Source organism: Bos taurus, chromosome 6 (assembly GCF_002263795.3).
Source record: "Bos taurus isolate L1 Dominette 01449 registration number 42190680 breed Hereford chromosome 6, ARS-UCD2.0, whole genome shotgun sequence".
In the NCBI taxonomy this organism is placed as follows: Eukaryota; Metazoa; Chordata; class Mammalia; order Artiodactyla; family Bovidae; genus Bos; species Bos taurus.
In genome coordinates this window covers 90,498,231-90,525,551 of record NC_037333.1, presented here as the reverse complement: position 1 = coordinate 90,525,551, position 27,321 = coordinate 90,498,231, and the positions used below count along the sequence as shown (strand labels likewise).

Genomic DNA, 27,321 nt, shown 5'->3' with positions numbered 1-27,321 from the left:
AAGAGGAACTCAAAAGCCTCTTGATGAAAGTGAAAGAGGAGAGTGAAAAAGTTGGCTTAAAACTCAACATTCAGAAAACGAAGATCATGGCATCTGGTCCCATCACTTCATGGGAAATAGATGGGGAAACAGTGGAAACAATGTCAGACTTTATTTTGGGGGGCTCCAAAATCACTGCAGATGGTGACTGCAGCCATAAAATTAAAAGATGCTTACTCCTTGGAAGGAAAGTTATGACCAACCTAGACAGCATATTCAAAAGCAGAGACATTACTTTGCCAACAAAAGTCCATCTAGTCAAGGCTATGGTTTTTCCAGTGGTCATGTATGGATGTGAAAGTTGGACTGTGAAGAAAGCTGAGTGCCGAAGAATTGATGATTTTGAGCTGTGGTGTTGGAGAAGACTCTTGAGAGTCCCTTGGACTGCAAGGAGATCCAACCAGTCCATCCTAAAGGAGATCAGTCCTAGGTGTTCTTTGGAAGGAATGATGCTAAACCTGAAACTCCCAATACTTTGGCCACCTCATGCGAAGAGTTGACTCATTGGAAAAGATTCTGATGCTGGGAGGAATTGGGGGCAGGAGGAGAAGGGGAGGACAGAGGATGAGATGGCTGGATGGCATCACTGACTTGATGGACGTGAGTCTGAGTGAACTCCGGGAGTTGGTGATGGACAGGGAGGCCTGGCGTGCTGCGATTCATGGGGTTGCAAAGACTTGGATTCGACTGAGCGACTGAACTGAAACTGAACTGAAAGTGCTGATGAGTGTTACCATGTCCCTTCCCAATCAAATCTTGTTTTGTGTTTTCCCAGCCGCATGAGTGCTGTGTCCCACACCTCATGGGCCAGGCCTCCTGGGCACTGGGCCTTAAGCCATAGGGCTACTCTGGCTGTCCCTAAGTCTTGCCTGCTAGCCCTTCTCAAAGTCTGGCCTTTTTTTGTGTCCTGCTATCCCAACTGCCTCCATTGCTTCACTTACTTCATGCTCATACTTTCTGAAAATCCCTCCCGCTGTTATTTCCAGATGTGGTACTTCACACTTCAGCTCATCCTACCTTCTAGTGTCATCTTAAATTCTTCATGGAACTTGGTGAGGTATGAAGATATACTTACCTTTAAAATATATTTTCTTTTTTTATAATTACTAATTTTCTTAGCATTATTTTTTATTGTTTATTCCCAACTGCACAGCATATTAAAGGTTGGAGGGCCTGGCTTTGCCAGTGTCCCATAAAGTTAAGGAAGCACTCTTGATATATGTACTTATTTATTCAAGTTGTACCTAAAATATTTTCAAGCACTCATCTTATCGTGTTACTACGTGGGAAAATGCTTGTAGTTACCTCTCATCCCAGGCCACAGTCCACACTTACTGGTGTGCTATTGGAGGTCTTCCAAGAACACACTCTAGTATTTTTTTCATTCTTTTTTTTTTTTCATTGAGACACAGTTTATTGAGATATCTTTATTGAGATACGGTTGACATACAACATTTTGTACTTTCGTACAGTGTGAGGATTTGATATAACTCATTAGCATTATTTTTTTTTAATTTCTTGCTTTTTAATTAAATGATAATTGCTTTACAGTATTATGTTGGTTTCTGCGATACATCAACCTGAATCAGCCATAGGTATACATATGTCCACTGTCTCTTGAACCTCTCCCCCACCTCCCACCCCATCCCACTGATATAACACTTTAGTATTATTAATAGGCGGGGGTTCTCTTTCTTCTTCCTCCTTCTCTTCTTCTTCTCTACCTCCCATTCTAATTGACTAAATAATTATACATCACCTAGAGAGGCAGGTCAGTAAATGAAGACACGAAGCCGGTGGCAGTGGGGGTTACAGAGACTGGAGGGAGGAGCCCCATCCCAAGGGAACAGATAGCATCTACTGCTCTTTCCATTGTTTCCATGTGGACTGTGGGTTCAATGTTGTCAAATTGTTATCTTTTTCAAGAGAATTTGGGCATCTGTTTCAGTTAGGGCGCCACACTTCCACTGCAGGAGGCACAGGTTCCATCCCTGGTCAGGGAACTAAGATCCTGTATGCCACGCAGCCAAAAAAAAAATAAATAAATAAAATTAGCAACCAATTAAAAATCTTTTGAACCCTGTGACACTAAGCAGAACAACTGTGAGCTGAATCTGGCCTGTGGGTTCCTAGTTTGCCCTTTTACTGTCCAGAAATCCTCTCCAAGCTCCTCCATGTTCCCTGATACCTTGTGTTTTCCTGGCTCTTCCTTTTGTTCTTCATGTCCCACTAGCTGGACTGCCCAACCGAGTTCTCTCCATTGATCCAAATCCTAACTCCTACCTGATCTTGAAGGTCAAACTCAAAGTCTGCTGTGTGGCATGGTTGGCTTTTCAGCAGCAAGCAGGAAAATCCAGAATCAGCAGTGGGTTGACAGGTGGTCTAGACAGCAAATCCTGGGAGGTCATCCAAGGCAGGGATCACATTCCCAATCTACATGTCCAGGGAACAGGGAGCCAGGGGACAAGGGGTTCAGTGACTTGGGCGAAGGAGTCTGAGCAAGTCCTAGACACAGGACACAGAAGATTGGAATGAAGCTTGATAATAGTTCCAAGACAACAGCTTTTAAAAATAAAATAGGATTCTCTAGTTTTTGAAGGGAAAGATAAAAGGAAGGGCAACTAACCTATTCTGTCCTAGGTATGTCTCAAAGTCATACTGCAGTTTAGAGAAATCAGATAGCTTATTCATATCATACAGCTAATAAAATGCAGGGCGAGAGTTTAGATTTTCTGTTTCTTGGAGCTTGAGCTTCAGCATCAGTCCTTCCAGTGAATACTCAGGGTTGATTTCCTTGAGGATTGACTGGTTTGATCTCTTTGCTGTCCAAGGGACTCCTCAAGAATCTTCTCCAGAACCATAATGTGAAAGCCTCAGTCCTTGGGTGCTCAACCTTCTTTATGGTCCAACTCTCAAATCCGTACATGATAACTGGAAAAACCATAGCTTTGACTATATGGACCTTTGCTGGCTAAGTGATATCTACACTGTCTAGGTTTGGCATAACTTTCCTTCCAAGAAGCAAGTGTCTTTAAATTTCATGGTTGCAGTCACTGTCCGCAGTGATTTTGGAGCTCAAGAAAATAAAATCTGTCACTGCTTCCACTTTTTCTGCTTCTATTTGCTATGAAGTGATAGGACCAGGTGCCATGATCTTAAGTTGTTTTTTTGGCTGTGCCAGTTCTTCATTGCTGTGCGGGCTTTTCTCTAGCTGCAGCAAGTGGGGACTACTCTCTAGTTGTGGTGCACCAGCTTCTTATTGCTGGAGAAGGCAATGGCACCCGCTCCAGTGTTCTTGCCTGGAGAATCCCAGGGACGGGGGAGCCTGGTGGGCTGCTGTCTGTGGGGTCGCACAGAGTCGGACACGACTGAAGCGACGTAGTAGCAGCAGCAGCAGCAGCAGCTTCTCATTGCAGTGGCTTCTCTTGCTGTGGAGTCCAGGCTCTAGCGCATGCAGGCTTCTGTAGTTGTAGTTCCCAGGCTCTAGAGCACAGGCTCAATAACTGCGGCACACGGGCTTCGTTCCTCCGTGGCATGTGGAATCTTTCTAGATCAGGGACTGAACCCGTGCCTCCTGCATTGGCAGGCAGATACTTTACCCCTGAGCCACCAGAGAAGCCCTTAAGTTTTTTGAATGTTGAGTTTCAAGCCAGCATTTTCACTCTTTTCTTTCACCTTCATCCAGAGGCTCTTTAGTTCTTCTTAGGGAGGCTCTGAAAGCAAGGGTGGGGGATGTGCATCTTGGGCTGTGCTCTGTTTGCCAAGATATCACAGAGCAACTGGGGTGTGAGGTCAGTGTCTTGGTTTGAGACCAACCAGAACAGAAGTATTAAAAATGAAGGCTCTGCAACATTTAAATACATGCAACAAACATCAGTTCAGTTCAGTCGCTCAGTCGTGTCTGACTCTTTGTGACCCCATGAATTGCAGCATGCCAGGCCTCCCTGTCCATCACCAACTCCCGGAGTTCACTCAAACTCATGTCCATCGAGTCGGTGATGCCATCCAGCCATCTCATCCTCTGTCGTCCCCTTCTCCTCTTGCCCCCAATCCCTCCCAGCATCAGAGTCTTTTCCAATGCGTCAACTCTTCGAATGAGGTGGCCAAAGTACTGGAGTTTCAGCTTTAGCATCATTCCTTCCAAAGAACACCCAGGTAACCAATGAATATGCTTCCTTCACTAGATACTGCTTTCCGGTGCCCATAAAATGAGCAATGATGTTTAGCCCTCAGACCAGAAATCTCCAAAAATGATATGAAATATGTATCCTTAAGCCAACTGGCAGAAACCAGTCACTTCTATGGGTTTCTTTGACTAAATGTCATTCTAGCTTCCTCTGTGATTCCTTTTTAAGACCCCACATTTTATAGCAAAGGTCATCAGACCCCTTCCTAGTCCAAGAGAAAGAAACAGAACTGCTTTTAAGTATTTAAAATCTCTATATTTTCTCAGTTTGTGCAGAAAAATAGGGAAGAAATGCGGAGCTTTTTCATGGAAATTAAGCCCGGCTTTTCTTAGACCTCTGTGTTGTCATCTTTGCCTGTCATAGAAGTAGGTTCTGGGATCAAAGTGTTTGTGCAAATACTTTTTCTGGGATCTGTATACAGTGGAAAAGCTTAAAGGTAAAATTTCTTTAAATGCCATTTACCCTGCCCCCCTCCTTTTTGAGATATTGTGTTCAGCCTTGAAGCTGATGTTGTAGTAACACCAAACTGCCTATTCTTGCCAATACATGTCACCATTGCTCCAGCTTTGTACTTGCTCTTCCTTCTGCCTGGGACAGCTGTTGTCAACCATTGCACTTTCTTCCCTGGCTCATTCTTTTGTTGTTGTTGTTTAGTTGATAAGTTGTGTCTGACTCTTTGTGACCCCATGGACTGTAGCCTTCCGGGCTCCTCTGTCTGTGGTGTTTCCCAGGCAAGAGTACTGGATTGGGTAGCCATTTCCTTCTCCAGGGGGTCTTCTGACCCAGGGATCAAACCCACGTCTCTGTTGCAGCCTGATTCTTTACCACTGAGCTACCTGGGAAGCATGGCTCATTCTTATGTCAAGATTCAGCTCGGGTGTCATCTCCAGGAATTCTGAGCCTCCAGGTTGATGTCATTGCCCCTTCTGTTTGTTCTCACTGCACCCTGAGCAAACCTCCGTCTTAAACCTTAGTATAGATACTCCTTGAAAGCAAACTATTAATAAAAATGATGACTTATATAACTATCCTTTTATTTTTCTTTTAAAAGCCATAATATTGGCCAATTTCCAAGCTTTAGGTTTAAATCCTTAATGGAAAACATGTAGCTTTGTGCAATGCCCAGTATCATTATTATTTTGTCTGCTATTAAACAGAAATGATCTAGATGAAGATTCTAAGTCCTTAAGCACACCATGATGCTGAGCAAATATGGACTGGTGTACACATTGTGAAAATTTGCCTCATCTGCTTTTGTGTGTCTTTTGTGTGTTCCTTCCTTTACTAACCCCTTATGGTCTCTGTTGAGGTTTCCCTGGTGGCTCAGACGGTACAGAATCTGTCTGCAATACAGGAGAATCAGGTTCAATCCTTGGGTCGGGAAGATCCCGTAGAGAAGGGAATGGCTGCCCACTACAGTATCCTTGCCTGGAGAATTCCATGGGCAGGGGAGCCTGGCAGGGTCTCAAGAGTTGGACACGACTGAGTGACTAATACTTTCACTTTTCGCTATGGTCTTTGTTAAACTAGATTTTCTTTCTTCTGATTTCTGAAAAGTAGTTCCTTGTTTATGCTGTTTACTGCCACTTTAAGGATTTTTGTTTCCAAGATTACACCAAAGGCAACAATTTCCACTTTAACAACCATATATGAAAACCATGTACCTGTCACCCAGTGAAGGCTGATATCCAGGCTGTGAGCATTTGCCCTAACAGTAATCATAATAGTTTATATCTGTACCAGCAGGTCTATGAGATAGGAATTGCAATTGTGCCTTTTTACAGATTCAGAGAACTTAATAACTTTTCCACCATCGTGCAAGTTATAAACGCAGAGCTGGGTTTAAGAACAAATCTCCTCCAGATTCCAGAACTTATGTTTTAAAATTTTTAACTGTTTGATTTTGCAATAAAATAAGGATAGATTAATGTGGGGAGGTCCTGTGCAACTGTCACCCCATCTCCCCCAATTTGACATCCTGTCTCACTGTAGTCAACATCAAAACCAGGAAATAGTTTAGCATCCCTTCATGTGGTAAACTAAAGTCACTGATTAGCATAGACTTTTAGTTAAATATGGCTTTTGAATGAGAATAGCTTCTTTATATTGTAAAGCCTTCTTTTAAATAAACAACTCATTATTACCATGATACACACTGAAGAAGAATGTGGTTTAGATCATTAGTTCTTAACCTTTTAAGTTAGATATATTTTAGAAGGCAATGCAATGTGGACCTTCCGGGCAAAAAAGATCCATGCACGCATATGTACAAAATCATGGTTTCCTAAACATCCTCTATCTCCACCCCTCAAAATATGCTGAGACTTAGATTAAAAACTTCTGGTTTATGAGCAGCATTTAAGGAAGTCACATTTACTTAATCTGAAACAGTCTTTCTTAGTGCTTTTTTATTTTTTCCCAACTCTGCTTATAGAGAAGCCTCCAAACTCTCTTATTACTCTTTTGTTGACATTTAAAAGGCTGAAAGTTCCTTGGGTTTTCTACAACTCTTGGTGGCTTAGGGAAAAACTGTTTCCAACATTATTGCTCTTATGAACACACTTTATCTGGGTCTGCTTTCGTGTGCATAGAAGTCCTTTGGTCAATAACTTTTAAGTTGCCATTCCCTTTTCAGGTCATCACCAGAACTTGAGTAATCTGGGGTCCTGGCTCTGGAGTTAGGGATCAGGTCTGGGATCTCTGAAGCCCAGCTATATACGAGAATGTCACTGAGAGCTTCTGTCAGTTTTGAGCCAGCTGCCAGGACCCTGGAAATGTATTTCCACTGTCAGGGCTCACCCAGAGAGTGCAAGGTAACAAGTCAGATGTCAGAGCTGCAACCTGGAAGGAGAAGGGTAGATATATATCTATATATATAAGTCAGGCTGATGGTCTGGCCAGAAGGGTAGGACAAATCTTTCATTGTGAGGAAGATTATTGCCTTAATCATAAACCTCTTATATGCTTCCTGCTGAGGTTAAAACTCAGAGGCGTGTTCTTCTGCCGGAAGCCAAGAGTTCAGCAAGCCAAGAACCCACAAGGAAGTGGTCATACCTGGAAATGTGTGGGTGAAATTAAGGGCTGATGCTGACACTTTGCATGAGGAATTGGCTGTATTTTGCGCTCAATTGGCTAAGGCAGAAGAAAGCCAAAATACTTTCACTGTGTATCAGCTACCTGATTTTTATGATGATCTTTTTCCAATGAGAAGAAGTTTCACACCAGCTCTACCACTTTTTAAGTTTTCTGTCTGCTGATGAATGCATTTTATTTTGCATACAGTTGGCTTTTTACTGCCCTGAATAATTCTGTAGCCTGGTTGTTGAAAGAGACTAGTTGAATAAACTGCTTTCAAAGGTATGGTATCCATTTCCTCCTCGTGAATTTGTCTACTTAAGACGAAGTCTTTTACTGTGGTTTGTTTGCACTGTCAAACCAAGTATTTGACCCAAGAGGAGAATGAAGATTGGAAGGAGGGAGGGTGGTCCTGGGCTAGTGTCTGTTTCTAACTTTGTGAAGTGCTGTGTTGGGGTCCCCTGTTGTTGAAGATCTGCCTCAGTTTTATAACAGGAATCAGACTCTTACACCTACCATGCCAGACACTGTGCTAAACACTACAAATAATCCTCCCAACAACCCTAAAGTTGGCTCTTTTTTTTGGCCATGCTGTGTGGCATTCAGCATCTTAGTTCCCTGACCAGGACTGAACCAGCAGTGGAAGCACGGAGTCTTGACCCCTGGACCACCAGGGAAGTCCCCTAAAGTTGGCTATGTATCCGTGAGGAAACTAAAGGTCAAAGAAATAAACTAACTTGACCAGTGTCAACAAAACTAGTCAGTGAAGAAAAAGGGATTTGATCCCATGTGTTTCATCCTTCTGTATTTAAGGGGAGGATTTGGTCCTCAGCTCTGGCTTCTTATGGTACAACCTCTCTCTGCCCCTCATCCCTCCATGAGGAAATCTGGCTCAGGGATAGGAGTTGACACTCAATCCGTTGGAGACTGATTAATGACCCCAGAATGCCTTTTCACAGAAGCAGATACGCCTTTCCAGTAAACAGAATATCCACTGACCAGGGACCCTCCTCTGGGTCGGAGTGCTTAGTGAGAGGTAGATAACCTCAAAAGAAAAAAGTGAAAGTTGCTCAGTCGTGTCCAACTCTTTGCAACCCCATGAACTATACAGTCCATGGAATTCTCCAGGCCAGAATACTGGAGTGGGTAGCCTTTCCCTTCACCAGGGGATCTTCCCAACCGAGGGATCGAACCCAGGTCTCCCGCATTGCAGGCAGATTCTTTACCAGCTGAACCACAAGGAAAGCCTGGATACCTTCAAGGCATCTCATATTCAGACTGTAGTGTTAGTTGCTCAGTTGTGTCTGACACTTTGCAACCCCACAGATTGTAGCCCACTAGGCTCCTCTGGGAGAAGGCAATGGCACCCCGCTCCAGTACTTTTGCCTAGAAAATCCCATGGACGGAGGAGCCTGGAAGGCTGCAATCCATGGGGTCGCTAAAAGTCCGACACGACTGAGCGACTTCACTTTCACTTTTCACTTTCATGCACTGGAGAAGGAAATGGCAACCCACTCCAGTGCTCTTGCCTGGAGAATCCCAGGGACGGGAAGCCTGGTGGGCTGCTATCTATGGGGTCGCACAGAGTCGGACATGACTAAAGCGACGCAGCAGCAGCAGCAGGCTCCTCTGTCCATGGAATTCTCCAGGCAAGAATATTGGAGTGGGAAGCCATTCCCTTCTTCAGGGGATCTTTGCAACCCAGGGATCGAACCTGAGTCTCCTATATTGCAGGCAGATTCTTTACTGTCTGAGCCAAAGTCCTGAAGAATTAAACACAGCCTGTAGCCCTGAGATGGCTAAATGTCTGCCAAATATAGTCTACCCTGAACAGTGCAAGATAAACACTGATGAAGCTTCTTTCCAAAGTCATCATTTTCTGGACTCCAGGCAACTCAGGGCAGATGACTCTTCTTTTATTTATATTATCTTTAGTTGTTAGTATTATTATATCGCTTAGATCACTTAGCCTGAGGCGATTTTAGCTGTCATCATGACTTTCTGAGCATTGGATAGAATTCATTAGAATTTACAAACCATTATTCAGGGTGGCTTACTTTTGTAATCTCAAGCCTATTTCTTTAGGTGTTGATTTATGATGAGATTATTGTCTCTAAATTCTGAGGAAGTTATCTCAAGACTTTGCAACCTTTATTCTGTCAAGCTTGGTAGCTTTTAGAATTTCCTCTACTTGAAGACTTTAGTGATCAAAACCAGCTACATGGCTGAAAATCCAGCATCTATAGCAGTCATTTATTTACATTTTATACTGAACAACAAATGGGCAGGGTGCACAAGTTTTTTATGCACTTTATGTATGTGTGACACTTTCACATATAATGCCTGAATGGAGAGGAAGAACATCTCTTCAGTCCTAGCCTGTCCCAGTCTCACAAAGATAATGGATGGAAAGATTTCAGGAGAAATGAACATTTTGTTCTTCAGTCCATAATGGTCTTTTCCCTCTTCTTCCTTAAAAGGAATGAGGTTTATCCTACTCACCAAAGTAGATTTCTCTTTGCATCAAAAAGCTTTGTAAAGGAGCCAGCTGCACCAAGAGAGTCCTGAAATTCTTGAGAAACCGGTTTTCAATTAGGAAGGCTTGATCCAAGGCTAAGGGGGTTCATCATTTAGTGGCACTAAATTAGCCATGGGGGACTCTGGGGTCTCTTTCTAAATTGGCCACTTTTAGCCTTGTGCAGCTTGCCTGCTTTGTGAATTGCTTGTGAAACTGCAATGAGGTAATGTTTTGAAAGTGTTTTGAAAACCATAAAATGCTATATACAACTCTTAAGTTGTTCCTTCGGAGCAAAGCAGTGAGCAGTGAAAAAGGAATCAGCTGAAAGCAATTGATGCATTTACTTTTTCATGAGCCAGACATGAAGTGCTGATGTTTATTGAGCATTTACCATGTGCCAGGAATGGTATAAGTGTTTGGCTTTTATTAACAGATCTAATCTTTATAATGTTGTAGTAAGGTCGATACCATTGCTGTTGTTTAGTTGCTAAGTCATGTCTGACTCTTTTGTGACCCCATGGACTGTAGCCTGCCAGGCTTCCATGTCCATGGGATTTTCCAGGCAAAAATACTGGAGTGGGGTGCCATTTCCTTCACCAGGGGGTCTTCCTGACCCAGGGATTGAACCTGTGTCTCCTGCATTGGCAGGTGGATTCTTTACCACTGAGCCATGAGGGAAGACCGTAAGGTAGATATTTATGGCCCATTTTACAGATGAGAAACACTGAAGCACAGAAAAGTTAAGCATCCTGTCCAAGGTCATATAGAGGAAATATACTCAGGTCATACATTTAGCAAGCAATGAGATGAAGCTGGGATGCAAATCCAGGCAGCCTGGCTCCAGAGCCCAGACTATACTGCTGGCAGTCTAATCCTTCCTTACTAACTGAATTGGTAGCAGGTCCAAGACATTTGTTATGTATGTCTCAAAAGGTTAAATGTTATGTAAATCTTGAAAGGTTAAAATTGTGATGAGTAAAGACACTAAGAATCCTTTAAGGATTTGGATTTGATTCCCTTCTGATGCCTAGTCTTCATAGTTTTGGGTCCTATCTTGCTTATATAGAATAAGTGTGTGGTCCTTAAACATGCTTGTAAAGTCATCTCTTAAACACCCACTTCATCAGCAAAATTGTGGTAATGGAATTGTTTGATCTTCAAAGACCAATAAGATTGAAATGAGAGGATGTAAAGGAAAAAACTTTATAAAGTATAATGTCAGTGAAGTATTTTATGCTGGAGTCTATAATAAAAATCAGCATCAGTTAATATAATTCTAATAATTTTACTCTTCTAAAAAATTCACCTGCTGATGGTGATTGGATCTCTTTTCCTTTTTTAGTAAAAAAAAAACAAAACCCAAAACTGGCCGCACTTGCCCTCTGCAATGGCCCACACTCGTCTGTGGACTGCGCTTCTCTCTGAATCTGAATAAATCCATTTCTTACCTAAAAAAACAAAACAAAAACAACCAAAGTATCAACTGTATTTTTTAACCTAAGATTGATTCATAAACATGTTTGATTTCATACTAAAATATAAATATATAACATAAAAATATATTCTTAAATATTTAAATCTATAGCTTTTGATGTATATGTGTCAAGGATATGTGTCATAGTTAACCATTCACTATTATCGGATATTTAAGATGCCTCCAGTTTTTAAATGATAATAAATAATATCACAGTGAATTTCTTGGTGCATATCTTAGGAGGAATAAATACCCAGAAGTAGAATTATTGACCCAAAAAGTATAGATATCTGAAAGCTTTTGGTATGTCTTGCTAAATTTCTTTTTTTAGAAGCATGAATTAATATTTACTTGTGACAAAAATGTACAAGGTATCTTTTTTTTGAAAATTGGATGTTTTCATTTAAAAATATTTGCCAATTTATGGTTTGCATTGTTTCCATTTAACAGCTCTTCATATATGTTTAATGCTAATTCCTTTTTTTCTATAAATGGGACATACTTTGCATATCTATTGGTTAGGTTTTCATACTGATTTCTTATGAAGTTTACTAGTCCTTTTGATTCAAATTTGTAGCAGAAATGTGTTATTACGTAGCTTATATTTATTTTGATTCCATCCTCATAATTTTCTTTGTAATTTAGCTTAAAGTCTCTAAGCTTAGGATGTCATTCCTCACCTATGTAACCATTGAAAAGAATTAAGTACTAATAATATAAAGTGCAGAGAAGGCAATGGCACCCCACTCCAGTATTCTTTCTTGCCTGGAAAATCCCATGGATGGAGGAGCCTGGAAGGCTGCAGTCCATGGGGTCGCTGAGGGTCAGACACGACTGAGCGACTTCACTTTCACTTTTCACTTTCATGCATTGGAGAAGGAAATGGCAACCCACTCCAGTGTTCTTGCCTAGAGAATCCCAGGGACGGGGGAGCCTGTTGGGCTGCCGTCTATGGGGTCGCACAGAGTCGGACATGACTGAAGCGACTTAGCAGCAGCAGCAGCAATATAAAGTGATATCCAGTTACACTGTTAAGAAAAAAACATAATGTCTCGCAAAACAATGTTAATTATGATCCCATCTCTCTCCCTCTTTCTATCCCCCCATCCCTCTCTCCCTTCATACACACACACATACACGTTTATTTATTTATGAATTGATATTGAATGTCTCCTTTGTGGCACAGATATAGCATTGGTCAAAACAGACAAAATCTGAGTCCTTATGGAACTTGATTTATTGGAGAGGCCATACAGCAAAAGATTGGGAATTCCCTGGTGGTCCAGTGGTTATGAATCCACTGGATTAGCTCTGTCACTGCTAAGTACTTGGATTTGATCCCTGGTTGGGGAACTAAGATCCCACAAGCCACGGGCGAAAAAAAAATCACCAAAAATAAATAGAATGTCAGATAGTGGTAAGTGCTATTAACAGAAGTAGAGCAGGGTAAGAGATGGAAAGTGACGGGGGCTTCTTTAGATTCAGTGGTCAGAGATCTTTCTAAGGTGGCATTAAGATCAGAAAGTATTGAATGAAGTAGCTAGTATAATATTTTATATACCCATATGGATAGAAGAAACCCAAAGTTCTGTATTCCCCTTCTCACTGAATATTAATGGTGGTTCTTTTGTCACTCAGACAAATCCAGCAAAGGAACCTATCCTAAACTTTTCCCTTACCTGCCATACCTAATCATCACATTTTTGCCCCCTATATATTTCTAAATTTATTTTCTACTTGCCATTGTCTTCTCTTAGGCCCTTGTGACTTTTTGTTTTCTTTCACTTTTTGAAAAGATATAGTGGTTTATTTTTATGCACCAAATAGCGTGCAATTAAAATCTATAACACACGAGAACTAACTTGGTGTGGCTTCCACTGGTCAAATGGGGGAAACATGAGCATGAAAATAAACATTAATAGTAATGGATTATCAAATAGGAATCTGGGAGTTCACACTGATATAAATAAAAGAATTTTTAAAAATGAGAAAGAAGAAAAGGTCTTCCCTATAGTAGAAATGCAGCTGATCAATGTGGAAACAATGATCAGATCAGATTAGATCAGTTGCTCAGTCGTGTCCAACTCTTTGCAACCCCATGAATTGCAGCATGCCAGGCCACCCTGTCCATCACCAACTCCCGGAGTTCACTCAGACTCACGTCCATCGAGTGGGTGATGCCATCCAGCCATCTCATCCTCTGTCGTCCCCTTCTCCTCTTGCCCCCAATCCCTCCCAGCATCAGAGTCTTTTCCAATGAGTCAACTCTTCTCATGAGGTGGCCAAAGTACTGGAGTTTCAGCTTTAGCATCATTCCTTCCAAAGAAATCCCAGGGCTGATCTCCTTCAGAATGGACTGGTTGGATCTCCTTGCAGTCCAAGGGACTCTCAAGAGTCTTCTCCAACACCACAGTTCAAAAGCATCAATTCTTCGGCGCTTAGTCTTCTTCACAGTCCAACTCTCACATCCATACATGACCACAGGAAAAACCATAGCCTTGACTAGACGAACCTTTGTTGGCAAATTAATGTCTCTGCTTTTGAATATGCTATCTAGGTTGGTCATAACTAAGAATTATAGAATTAGAAAAATCATGACTAGGTAGCCACTATTACAAAAACTGACTCGGCCAAGAGTCATCAATGGCTGCTAAAACTGGGTGAAAGTATGATGATAAATGGGATATGTATATAATCTCATAAAGTAGTCGCCTACACAAGGTACTTACTGATTACAAAGGGAAAAATAGTAACTGTAGTGGAGAATTCCTTCAGACACTGCACTAACCAAGCAAAGCAAACATCACTGGTAATAGGACACATGGACATCACATGCCTCCATCATGCACTGAGGACAGAACAGTACTTCCCTGGTATTTTTGCCAAAAATGCATAACCTAGATCTAAATACCATGAAACAACATAGGTTACCAAATGCAGGGGCCTTCTTCAAAATAATTGTCCTGCACTCTTTAAAAGTATCAAGGACATGGGGCTTCCCTGGTGGTCCAGTGGCTAAGACCCTGCACTCCCAATGCAGGGGGCCCAGGTTTGATCGCTGGGTGGGGAACTAGATTCCACATGCTTCAACTAAGACTTGGTACAGCCAAATAAATAAATATTTAAAAAATAATAATAAAAATATCAAGGTCATGAAAGAAGACAGAGAAACTACTTTAGACTACAGAAGACTAAGGTGACAGATGATAACTAGATTCATTTGTAATCCTAAATTGTATCCTGGTTAGAAAACAATTTTTCCTTTTGATATTAGACAGTTGATGAAATCTGAATGTCTATAAATTATAGGCTTCCCTGGTGGCTCAGATGGTAAAGAATCTGCAATGTAGGAGACTCATGTTCGATCCCTGGGTTGGGAAGATCCTCTGGAGAAGGAAACAGCAACCCACTCCAGTATTCTTGCCTGGAGAATTCCATGGACAGAGGAGACTGACAGGCTCCAGACTGTGGGGTCACAAAGAGTCAGACATCACTGAGCGACTATCACTCATTCACTCAGATTATAGTAGTGTATAAATGTTAATTCCTGATTTCGATAACTGTATTGTGGATATAGAAGGAAATGTCCTAGTCTTTTAAGAAATAACACTAAAGTGTTCAGGGTAAAGAATGTCCAAAGAAAATTTCAACTAGAACCTCTTCTAGATGCTTTTTTATGGATGGAGGTCACATGACACTCTATCAATTGTCTGGTAGAGTATCCATAATAACCACTTGCAGGTTTCTTTGATACTCCTGGATTTGTTTGTTCAGGAGCCATCACTGAGTGCCAGTGTGTAAGCACAGCACTATGTGTGCACAGGATAAGGCAGGAGCAATTGAAATGTGTCCTCAGGGAATTGACCACCTATAGGAGACAAGCCAAAGAGAATTAATGAGAATGAGAAAGCAAATGTGGTAAATACTAACATTTGAGGAATGTAGGTGACGGGTATCCGTTTATTATTTTTGCAAATTTTCAGATCTATGAAATTATTCCAAAATAAAAAGTTAAAAAGGTAAAAACTATTAGAAAGATGAAAAGAAATTAAAAAACAGTAAAAATATTTCAATAGAACTAGACTTTTATAGACAACTTACAAAACTTGTCCCTCTATTAGACCACAAAGGAAAATAACAAATTCTACAAAGCACAGAAATGTACACACCATACTCACAGACTACAAGCACTAAAGCAAGGAAAAATAAAGTGTTTAAAAATCCACACTGCTTAGACAATCTCAACTCTCTCTAAACCATAACTGAATCAAAGAAGAGATACTATATACTTCCAGACAATTTAGAGTACGAGTTAGTTGCTCAGTCGTGTCCAACTCTTTGCGACTCCATGGACTGCGGTCCACCAGGCTCCTCTGTCCATGGGATTTCCCAGTCAAGAATACTGAAGTGGGTAGCCATTCCCTTCTGCAGGGGATCTTCCTGACCCAGGGATCGAACCTGGGTCTCTGGCATTGCAAGCAGATTCTTTATCAATTGAGCCACCAGGGAAGCTCATTTAGAATACATTTATATATTTAGAATAGAAATATATATTTCTATATTTAGAATATAATAGTAATGAATAAAACCTCTGGGATGTTGCCTAAATTATAGGCAAGGGAAAAATCCACAGTCTAAAAACTATTATTATTCATCAAGAAAGAATAAAAATCATAAACTGTTTTAGAAATTAGGGCAAAAGTATAAAAGCTACTAGAAGTCCAGTAGTGGTGGTGCTCTCTTTTCTCTTTTGGTGCTCTCCTTCCTCTGCTCTCACAAGGCTTTGTCAGCTACTTTAGGGAGCAATTTAGGGAGCAATTTCAGTGGGCCAGTACCGAGTGCTGGACTGGAGAAGCAAATAGCAGTATCTCTTTGTGGAACTTTCAAGGTGTGTGTGTAAGAGAGGGAAAATATCAGATAATAAATTATAAATTCAAAAATTCAATGAAGGTTAGGAAGATGAAGTACACATTGCTATTCAGTATCCCTAGTGTAGTGTCCGGAGAAGGCGATGGCACCCCACTCCAGTACTCTTGCCTGGAAAATCCCATGGATGGAGGAGCCTGGTGGGCTGCAGTCCATGCGGTCACTAAGAGTCAAACATGACTGAGCGACTTCACTTTCACTTTTCACTTGCATGCACTGGAGAAGGAAATGGCAACCCACTCCAGTGTTCTTGCCTGGAGAATCCCAGGGACGGGGGAGCCTGTTGGGCTGCCGTCTATGGGGTCGCACAGAGTCGGACAGAACTGAAGCGACTTAGCAGCAGCAGCAGCAGCAGCAGTAGCAGTGTAGTGTCACCTAACAGGACTGTCTGTTGTCACTGCCTCCCTCCTTCCTGTTTTTCTCTGACTCTCCCTCTTTTCCTGTCTCTCCCTACCTTTTCGTTTTTCTCTTTTCTCCTCTCGCTTTATCTCTCCCCCGCCTCCCAATTTCCTGAAGACAACATGCTTATTTTTGCCTCATCTCGAGCCTAGTGCTTTGCTTGATAGCACTCAACAGTGGCCACTGAATGAATGTATTGAGAAATTAATGAATGAACCCTATAGGCTATTACTGAGTGGACACTCTGCCAGACAATGTGTAGGTTACCATTTGATGAACTATTTGTAAAAAAATAACCTAGAAGAGAACATAGGAAATATATACTATAGAGTGCAAAATAGTCACAAAATAGTTTAGACAAGCTAGTAGACTGTTTAAGCAGTATAAGGTTAATTGAAATTCTACGAAGGGTAGTTTGTGTAAGGGAAAATCATGCCTAGTTTATTTTTTAGAATGCCTGAATGAAGTATTTCAGTGTACTCTGGGAAATCAGTACATGTAGTTTATTTTGATTTTTCACAGAATTCTGATGAAGGTTCACATCCAAGACCCACACTGGGGTGGGAATGTGAAGTGTCAAAGGAAGGACTGAGGTGTATGACAGAAAAAGTAGTAAGAAAAGACGTGGAAGTAATAAGTGAGGACTAAATTAGGGACACCTTGCATGGTAAGGACTTGGGATTTTATTGTGCTGCCTTTGAAGAGTTTTGAGAATGTTATCTGATTTATAGCTCTAAAGGATCTGGTTGCTGTGAGGCTAAACCATAGTTAAATAAGAGCAGTACATCAAGACTAAATAAAAGGTTGCTGCAGTAGGCGATGGTGGTATGAACTACAATAATAGCAGTGATAGTAGTAAGAAGTGTTTAATCTAGAAAAATGTTGAAGGTAGAGGGAACAGAAATTTACTGTGATTTGCTGTGTGGTGTAAGAAAAACAGAAGTTTTTGACTTGAGCCCTTGAATGAATACATTTATACTTGTCTCCTTGCCATACTGCCTGAAGAGGAGTGAGTATTTCATGGAGTTTATTTCTGTAGGACAGGGAGATTACTTACTTAGGAGGTTGTTGCAATCATTCTGGAAAGATGAAAGGGGGCCTGAATCCAGGTAGCAGCTCTAAGTACGGAGAGATATTCAAAGGTCACAGTCTTGAGAGACATTTACGAAGTAAAAATAATGATTTAGGAAAGCAGTTTCAGGTATTTCAATAAAAATTCAAGATAACGGAATCATTTTTCCCAATAACTCCACCTACTGATATACTAAACCTTTGAGCAAGATTTGTCTGAGGCCTGTTTTTACACAGCCCAAGAGCTCAGAATGGGTTTTCCCGTGGTGCAGTGGTAAAGAATCCACTTGCCAATGCAGGAGACTCAGGTTCGATCCCTTGTTCGGGAAGATCTCCTAGAGTAGGAAATAGCTACCCACTCCAGTAATCTTGCCTGGAAAATTCTGTGGACAGAGAAGCCTTGATGGCTACAGTCAATGGGGTTGCAAAGAGTCAGACATGACTGAGCACTCATGGACAGAGCTAAGAATATTTTTTAACATTTTCAAAGTATTTTAAAATGCAGATGAGGTTGGATATGTAACAGAGAACATTTATGGCTTCCAAACCTAAAACATTTACTGTCTGGCCCCTAACAGTGTATATTTGCCAACCCATGGTGTGGATCAGTGGTTTTTTTTTTTTTAGTTTGTCTTTAATCTTCTATTTCTTTAAAAATTTATTTTTTAATTGAAGGATAATTGCTTTACAGAATTTTGTTTTCTGTCAAACCTCAACATGAATTAGCCATGGGTATACATATGTCCCCTCCCTCTTGAACATCCCTCCCATGGATCAGTGGTTTTTAAAGTGTGGTTCCTAGAGCAGCAAGCAGTGCCTGGTAACTTATTATAAATTCAGATTTTCAGGCCTTAACACAGACTTGCTGAATTAGAAACCCTGAGAATGGGACCCAGCATTGTGTGGTTTAACAAGCTCTCCAGGTGATTCTGATGCATGTTGATTTCTGATAATCACAGATCTAGAGAAATTTTTGTACCTGGTGAAAAATCACAGCTTCTCTGGAGGCTCAGTGGTAAAGAATCCGCCTGCCAATGCAGGTGATGCAGGTTTGATCCCTGGATGGGGAAGATCCCCTGGGGAAGGAAATGGCAACCCATTCCAGTATTCTTGCTTGGGAAGTCCCATGGACAGAGGAGCCTGGCGGGCTACAGCCCTTGGGATTGCAGAGAGTTGGAAACAACTTGGCAACTGAGCACATGAAGAATAAAAGTGCATAAGAGCTTCAAACTGGAAACAGAAATGTCAACCAATAGAAAGGTTGGTACAATGAGAATATTTAATAGCTTGTGGTAAAGGGCATGCCACGGAGTGTACAAAAAAGGCAGACTGCTTGTGTTTGAATCCCAGCTCCACCAGAGTAGCAGCTGGTGACCTTGGGCAAGTCACTTGACCTCTCTAAGCCTCAGTTTCTTCATGTGTTAAATGGGCATAAAAATAGTAACTACTTTATAGGGTTATTGTGAGGATTAAACAATTAAAGTAGATGAGTGGCTGGTACATAAGTATTAGATATGAAGGGCAATATGCATTTAATGTATTATGCTACTTCTAAGGAAAACCATGTCAAAGTTAACTTCCTAAAAGTGACAGCCCATGTATTTTGCATATAACAAAATGATTGAGCAACCTAAAAGTGTAGATTTTGAAGGTTCAAATGTTGGCACTGCCCCGTAAACCTGTTTTCACACGTGAAAAAAACCTTTAAATTGCTTTAATAGGATTGTGAAGAAAACTGCTTAAATGTGTATCCCTACATTTTATCTGTATATGGGCATTTCCTAATTGCCTTTTATTTCTTTCACCGTTTCCTCAGCTCCTCCTTTCCAAAATTCCTCAGCTGTCTTGATAGTCCCTGAGAAACATTGCCAGAACTAAGGTGCAAAGTGGCTTCCTTGACTGTAAGCAGATTTGGCTTTTTCCATGAATCAAGGTCATGAGAGTCGGTGTCTAGTGTTTTCTCAGCTATGTCCCCGGGGCCAAGTCTGATCTAGGACAGGGCTGTAATCCTGATATCTCCTGGGATTTCACCCTTTTAGCTGCTTTGGCATATAAAATGCTTAGCATGTATTTAGCAACGCCTGAACACTGAACAGGCACACAAAGAAATAGAATGCCCCCCTCTCCGTGGAGGCCACGTCGTATTTTTTTCTACATCCCAGTACCTAGAATGCAGTAGGCCCTATAATGTATGTTGCGTTAAACCTGTTTGAACGGATGTGCCCTTCTCCGTGGAGCTTAAAAACCTCCATTTCCTAGGCTGAGTTTACGGTGCAAGCAGCTAAAGCCACTGACTGCATTATATGCTCGTCTAGAGCAGCAACCTGCAGATACCTAGTTCAGAAAGAAGAATCACTACATTTTCTCCCCCTTAACATTAATAATATAAAAGGACCAGAAAAATCAGTCCCCAAAGGGGCACAGCGCAAAAAGCACAGCGCTGCAGCCACCCGGCTCCTGTTACGCCGCGATTTCGAAGGGCGACGAGGCCCGAGCTTTGGGCCGGAGAAAGGCAGCCTCCTTGTGACGTCAAATCAGCGGACTCTCGCCCCGGCTTCAGGCCGGTTCCGGTTCCCCGGCTTTCCGGGAGCGAGAGTACGTGAGCGCGGCGGCGTTCTGCGCGTGCTCCGCAGAGGGACGCGAGAAGGTTGGGTCCAGCTCGCGGAGGAGATGCTTGATTGGCTGAAGCCGTGCTGGGGGGTTCCCCAGCCCTTTCGGCAGGGGTAAAACAATAAGAGGGGGCGGCGGCAAAGGGGGCGGGACGTCCGTGTTCCTTGTCGCTCGCCGCAGCGCCTGGCGCCCGGGAAGAGGTGGTTGTGAGCGGAACCTGCTCTCGGCTCTCCGGCTTCCTAGGCTTGAGATTTGTCAGAGGGAGGGGGCGGCGAGTGAGAAGAACCTGCTGCAGCCGGTCCTCGGCGACTCTCCCGCTGACCTCCGCGCGACGTACCCGCCGCCGCTGTTGGTTGGAGGTGTGTACGGGGGCCGGGAAGGACGGTCGGTGTGGTGGTCGGAAGGGGACATTCCCGTCGCGCGCAGCGGCCCGCGGCAACCGTTCTTTACGTGAGCCCCAGTGTCGGAGGTGTTGAGGCCGAGAGAGACATTGTTCTTGCCGGCTGCCTACGCTGCTGGTGTGTGCGTGAGAGAAGCCGAGCCTTTCCTCTCAGGTGAGGGGTGGGAGGCCGCGTGGGCAGGGAGGTGACCGGCGCGCGTCGTGCGGACAGAGGGCTCCGAGGGCACAGGTGGGGCCGGTGTTGGTTGGGGATGAGATGGCGAGCTGGGTAAGGGGACGCAGCGGCTCCCAAAGGCGCGCTGATAGAGGCTTCGGACGGGACGTAGGGGAGTGGGCTTGCCGGAGAGTGTGTTTTCAGGTGCGCAGCCCCCCACTCGTCCCCGACTCTTGTGGCTCTTACTCCCGGTTCCCCGGGAACGGGGAGGCCGCCGCTGCCGCCCCGCCCGTGGGGGAGGGGAAAAGAGGCTGTGTCGGCGGAGGCAGAAGCGACGCAGATGCGAAAGTAGCGGCCTCCGGGCACCATTTCTCTGCACGGAAACAGAATCCGGGTCTGAAGCAGCCGCCGCTTTGCTTACCCAGTACCTGGTGTTCCGCGGTCTCTGACCCGCCTCGGTTTTATCCCGGACGAGTTCTGAAACCCGGGCTATATATAACGTGTTCCTTCTCCGTGCCCTTTTATGCAGGCGATCTCTTACTGACTCAGGAATAGAAGAGATGTTTGCTCTGGGGAGGGGGTTTATTTATTTTTTCCCATCTCTTTCTTGGGGAGAGTGGGAAGGATAGTCAAGGGGAGGAACATAGCGTCCCTAGGTTGTGTTAATTTTGTTAGTTGCATCTGATCGAATTTTACCTGCATCTCTAAAGGCAGATTTCTTAAGATGGCCCTGTGCCGCTTTGGGGCGAGTGTAGATTGCAGCTACAATTTTCCGCATAGATCAATTTTTTTTTCCCTCCAAGGTATGCCTAGTTTCTTAACAGAACTTTTTTTTTTTGGAGGGTCAATGCCTTTGCTGTCTGAAAAATCAAACAAAAACAAAACCATACACGTGCACCGAAGCTGGAATAATAGCAAAGTTATTCCGTCTTGTCCCCATATGATTGTTGTGATAATAACTTGTGTCGAAATACTGGCTTTAGCAGCTCGTGCTCGTCTTTCAAATGTTAGCATTGCATGTACCTGGATTCGTGAAACATTAACTGCAGTTTGGGGAGCCTCCTATATTAGAGGGGAAGAAAGTGGGAATTCCTTGTCTAGCTCCATATTTGGCAGTTAATATAGCCTTAGGCATGTGAACAAAGTTTCAGAGTAAACATTTGGCCCTGTTAGTATCCAGTGGTCCTTTTGATGTCCAAAATTCCTGGTCTCAGAAAATAGACGGTATGATTCGTTTAAACTGAAATGTGTTGTTTCTTTGGTGATGTTATTTTCCCGTTAAATATTTGGGATTAGCCAAGAGAAAACATGTGTTATGATTTCATCTCTTGAGGCTGTTTAATTCTGAAAAGTTAGCAAGGAATTGAAGGGAGGATAAGGACCTCAAATAGATTTCTTTCTATTTAGGAGCTATTATAGTTCAAGTTGTTGAATATTCAGGGTTGAAATATTTGTCAGTGAGTAGCAAGAGGAAATGGCAACCCACTCCAGTGTTCTTGCCTGGAGAATCCCAGGGACGGGGGAGCCTGGTGGGCTGCCGTCTCTGGGGTCGCACAGAGTCGGACCCGACTGAAGCGACTTAGCAGCAGCAGCAGCAGCAAGAGGAAAGAACCAGAATGCTTGTGGAGTGGATAGGGACCAAAAATGGAAGGAGAAGTAAATGTCTTGAATTTGGTAGTCGAGTGAGTGAGTAGTTAGTAGGTGAGGAGAATTGCTACCAGAAAGCTCTTGAGTTTGAATAGTATTGGCACTGTTGGTAGTAGGTTATTTTCATTATCCACAGTTCACTTAATGAAAATCTCCGTATAGAACAGTCTTATGGACTCTGTGGGAGAGGGAGAGGGTGGGAAGATTTGGGAGAATGGCATTGAAACATGTAAAATATCATGTATAAAACGAGTTGCCAGTCCAGGTTCAATGCATGATACTGGATGCTTGGGGCTAGTGCACTGGGACGACCCAGAGGGATGGTATGGGGAGGGAGGAGGGTTCAGGATGGGGAACACATGTATACCTGTGGCGGATTCATTTTGATATTTGGCAAAACTAACACAATTTTGTAAAGTTTAAAAAATAAAATAAAATAAAAAATAAAATAAAAAGAAAATCTCCCTATCGGTTAGTTACTGAAAATATATAATTACCAGTAGTGTCTTTAGGTTAACAGTTTCCTTGTCCTGAAGAATTATTGCTGTTAATTGCCCATTATCAGGATTGAAAGTTCTTCCCTTGATTGCTTTAAGTAAGACTTTTCCCAACATATTTTATACTGAGTGGGTATGGAGGTGAGGAATGACCCCTTTTCAAGGCTGGTTTTGATAATTACAAACTAGAGGGTTGTTCCTGAACTTAAATTCAGTAGAATTTAATTCACAGACATGACTCTTTCCACGGGAAACATTTAAAAGCTGACAGAACAAACAAGTTCCATCTCCTGGAACTCTGGACTGGCTTGAGCAGCAATGTAATCAGTTTCTTGATGGCTGTCCCTCAGCTTATTTTTATCTTTTAAATTCTAGATATTTTACCGTATGTTGATACTGTAGGTATGTTGGGATGACTGTTGTGGATTTCCTTTTATGTTACTGTCTTTTGTCTTTTAACTTCTTCCTGCAGTATCAAATAAACTAACAGTTGGACTTTAATTTTTTTTTACATTCTTGCATCCTGGGATGGTCTTCAAAAGTGGTAGTTCTTAAACAGATATAATGAAAACATCACTGTCCTAGGGAGGAGACCAGGTTTCAAATGCTCTCTCTCGTAACTGGGGGACTTTGAACTACTTTCCTTAGGCTCTTAACATTGTGGCTTCCTTTTCTGTAAATGAAGCTATTATCTTATCTATCTGAAGGAGGTAAAGGGATGTGTAGGTTACTTGTTTAAGGTTGCCTTAAAGCATAATATAAATACACACTAATTTTTGTGGGGCAGCATTTCCACTTCAGTGCTTGGTCACTTTTAATACTTTCTGAATTTAAAAACTCACCTCCTTACCTTTGGGGCCCTCTGAAAGAAAAGGCTTAATCCACAACTATCTCTTATTTCTGTGACTGGTGCTTAGATCTTGTTTGTGATGCTTTCATTTCATGGTGCCACAACAAATTGAAGGTTGCTGCTTTCAGTAGATAAGCATTGCTGTTTTGATTGGTCAAGTCATTTTAAATAGAGACCCTTTGGTAGTTCCAAAGGTTTCAATTTTGATATGGGGTTAGCTGTTAAGAATGGGTATTGCAGTCCTTGCTTCAGTGACAATGGACCTGGGTGTGACTAGTGTGAGCCAGCCAGGAGTGAGGGGCTCTAGAGAGGAAAGGGTGGGATAATTATTCAGTAGTAGAGATAAGTTCTGTCCTAGCATAGACATAGCCTTTGGTAACATAGTTTTTGATAAGAAAACTGCATCCTCTTTATAGGATCTTACTTTTTTTTTTAGTAGAAAGCAAGATAGAGTACTACTTCTAACTTCACAATACTGAAAAATTATTTTTGTAGAATTTTTTCTGTTTTCCAAAATGTCATTTTCTTTTGGCTTCTTTTTTAAAAAACAAGATAACATGGGGTCTCAACTTTTTAGCAGTTTTTATTTTGGACTTTTTTCTTCTAAGTATTAAATTGTGATGGAATTTCATGTAATTAGTTGCAATAACTGAAATTCCCCATCCCCAACTGTTAGAGTTAAAGATACTGCAGTTCTCATCACTCCTTATAGATGGTGGTCAGAATATTCCAGGGTCTTTGAAGAGTGAATTTTCAATTCTGCACTTTGATGCTTAAGGGGCTTCCCAGGTGACTCAGTCATAAAAGAATCTGCCTGCAATATGGAGGGCCCTGGTTTGGGCCCTGGGTTGGGAAGATCCCCTGGAGAAGGGAATGGCAACCCACTCCAGTATTCTTGCCTGGAGAATACCCAGACAAGGAGGAGCCTGGTGGGCCACAGTCCATGGGGTTGCAAAGTGTTGGGCACGACTAAGCAGCTAACACTCACTCACTTTGATACTTATATATGGTTGAGGTGCAGCTAGGTGTTTAGCAGTTTAGTATAGCTAGATTTTATGATCATGTGTAGATAGAGCCATTTTATTACTGAGTAGAGAACGGAGGTGCCATTTCAGAGATCCCTAAGATTAAAAAGGGTTAAAGGAACACAGAAGTATTTCACTTGGATAACCTTATCTTTTGTATTGTATTCTACACTGATCATTATTTTGCAGTAGTAGATCTAAAGAATTAATTTCATTTTCCTGTCCAAGTGCATACATTGCCCTTCATGTTAGTGAAATCGTACTTTAGTTGCAAATTTTGTATTTCATTTTTTCCCCTTATGGTTTTAGCCTTTGACAATATTTTAATGACTGCATATGAACTGATGTTCCACAGTTGGGGTTCAGTATATTATTACATTTTTGGTTTCAAGACCATTAATTTAACATTGCCGCTGCTAAATCACTTCAGTCGTGTCCGACTCTGTGCAACCCCACAGACACCAGGCCACCAGGCTCCCCCATCCCTGGGATTCTCCAGGCAAGAACACTGGAGTGGGTTGCCATTTCCTTCTCCAATGCATGAAAGTGAAAAGTGAAAGTGAAGTTGCTCAGTCGTGTCCTACTCTCCGCTACCCCATGGACTGCAGCCTACCAGGCTTCTCCATCCATGGGATTTTCCAGGCAAGAGTACTGGAGTGGGTTGCCATTAGGCTATCAGAAAAAAAACAGTACTGTATCAGGTAAGTATACCAGATATTTTTAAAATTACCTCTTGGAAACAAAATTCCACTGTACCTTTGCATCTAGGCAGTAAGTTTCTTTATTTTTGTTTCTCTGTGTAGCTGCTCATTTTAAATTCCAGCATGGTAGAACTTTACTAGTCTGTTCCCCTACTCCACCTGCTCAACTTTATCTTCAATTAATTGGTAATATTTAAGCACACTCAAGATTTTAACAATAAATTGTCACTAATGTAGGCATAATGTCAGATTATTTTTGCTCTGCTAGTAGTGCTAAATTAATTTTCACACTTTCGATCTTTATTTTAGAGCCATGTTTTCGAACCAATAACATATATCTGTTATGGTTATCAAAAAACAAGTGAAAATTTTAAAGTGTTTTAAAATTACAAAATTAATTATACTCTTTTTAATACTCAATAAATAGTTTACCAGTGGTGGTATGAATTGATATGAAGTTTTTTTTTCCCCTAGATCCACAACACGTTTTATCTTGTATACTTCTTTTTGTATTATCCCTTCCCCCCCGCCTCCCCCCCGCCCCGAAGATGGGATTTGTAGCATTCTAGAATTTACTGTTTCTCCCAGCAGTCTTGATTCCAGCTTGTGATTCATTCATCCCAGTATATCACATTATGTCCTCTGCATATAAATTAAATAAGCAGAGTGACAGTATACAGTTTTGTGTTCCTTTCCCAATTTTGAACCAGTCTGTTGTTCCATGTCCAGTTCTGTTAATAATTTACTTCTTGACCTGCGTACAGGTTCCTCAGGAAACTGGTAAGGTGATTTGGTGCTCCTATTTCTGAAAGAATTTTCCACGGTTTGCTATGATCCACACAAAGGCTTTCTAGTAGTCTATGAAGCAGAAGGGGATGTTTTTCTGGAATTCTCTTGCTTCTTTCTATGATCCAACAAAGTGGTGGCAATCTGATTTCTGGTTCCTCTCTGCCTTTTCTAAATCTAGCTTGTACATCTGTAAGTTCTCATTTCACATACTGTTGAAGCCTAGCTTGAAGGATTTTGAGCATTATGTTGCTAGCATGTGAAATGAGTGCAATTATCTTGTAGTTTGAACATCTTTGGCATTGCCTTTCTTTGGGATTGGAAAAAAAACTGATTTTTTTCCAGTCCTGTGGCCACTGCTGAGTTTTCCAAATTTGCTGACACATTGAGTGCAGCACTTTAACAGCATCATCTTTTAGGATTTGAAATAGCTCAACTGGAATTCTATCACTTCCACTAGCTTTGTTCGTAGTGATGCTTCCTCAGACCCACTTGACGTACACCCCAGGATGTCTGGCTCTAGGTGGGTGATCACACCATCGTGGTTATCAGAGCCATTAAGACCTTTTTGTATAGTTCTTCTGTGTATTCTTGCCACCTCTTTTTAATCTCTTCTGGTTCTGTTGGGTCGTTATCATTTCTGTCCTTTATTGTGCACATTCTTTCATGAAATGTTCCCTTGGTATCTGATTTTCCTGGAGAGAGCTCTTGTTGTTATTCAGTGGCTCAGTTGTGTGTCCAACTCTTTGTGACTCCATGGACTACACACCAGGCTTCCCTGTCCTTCACTGTTTCCCAGAGTTTGCTCAATCTATGTCCATTGAGTTGGTGATGTGATCCAGCCATCTTGTCCTCTGTCGTCCCCTTCTCCTCCTGCCTTCAATCTTTGCCAGCATCAGGGTCTTTTCCAGTGAGTCAGCTCTTCACATCAGGTGGCCAAAGTACTGGAGCTTCAGCTTCAG

At 42.0% G+C, this 27,321-nt stretch overlaps 1 protein-coding gene across 4 annotated transcripts in view; it reads left to right on the top strand.

Moving 5' to 3' along the window:
- The window catches only part of G3BP2 (G3BP stress granule assembly factor 2), a 92,672-nt gene that overhangs the window by 34,925 nt on the left and 30,426 nt on the right, over window positions 1-27,321 (top strand). The window contains exon 1 of one of the 4 annotated variants that reach the window (XM_015471686.3): window positions 20,446-20,658. The exons of 1 other annotated variant lie outside the window; for it this stretch is intronic. The gene's annotated coding sequence lies outside the window, so the exon portion shown is untranslated. 4 annotated transcript variants of the gene reach the window in all.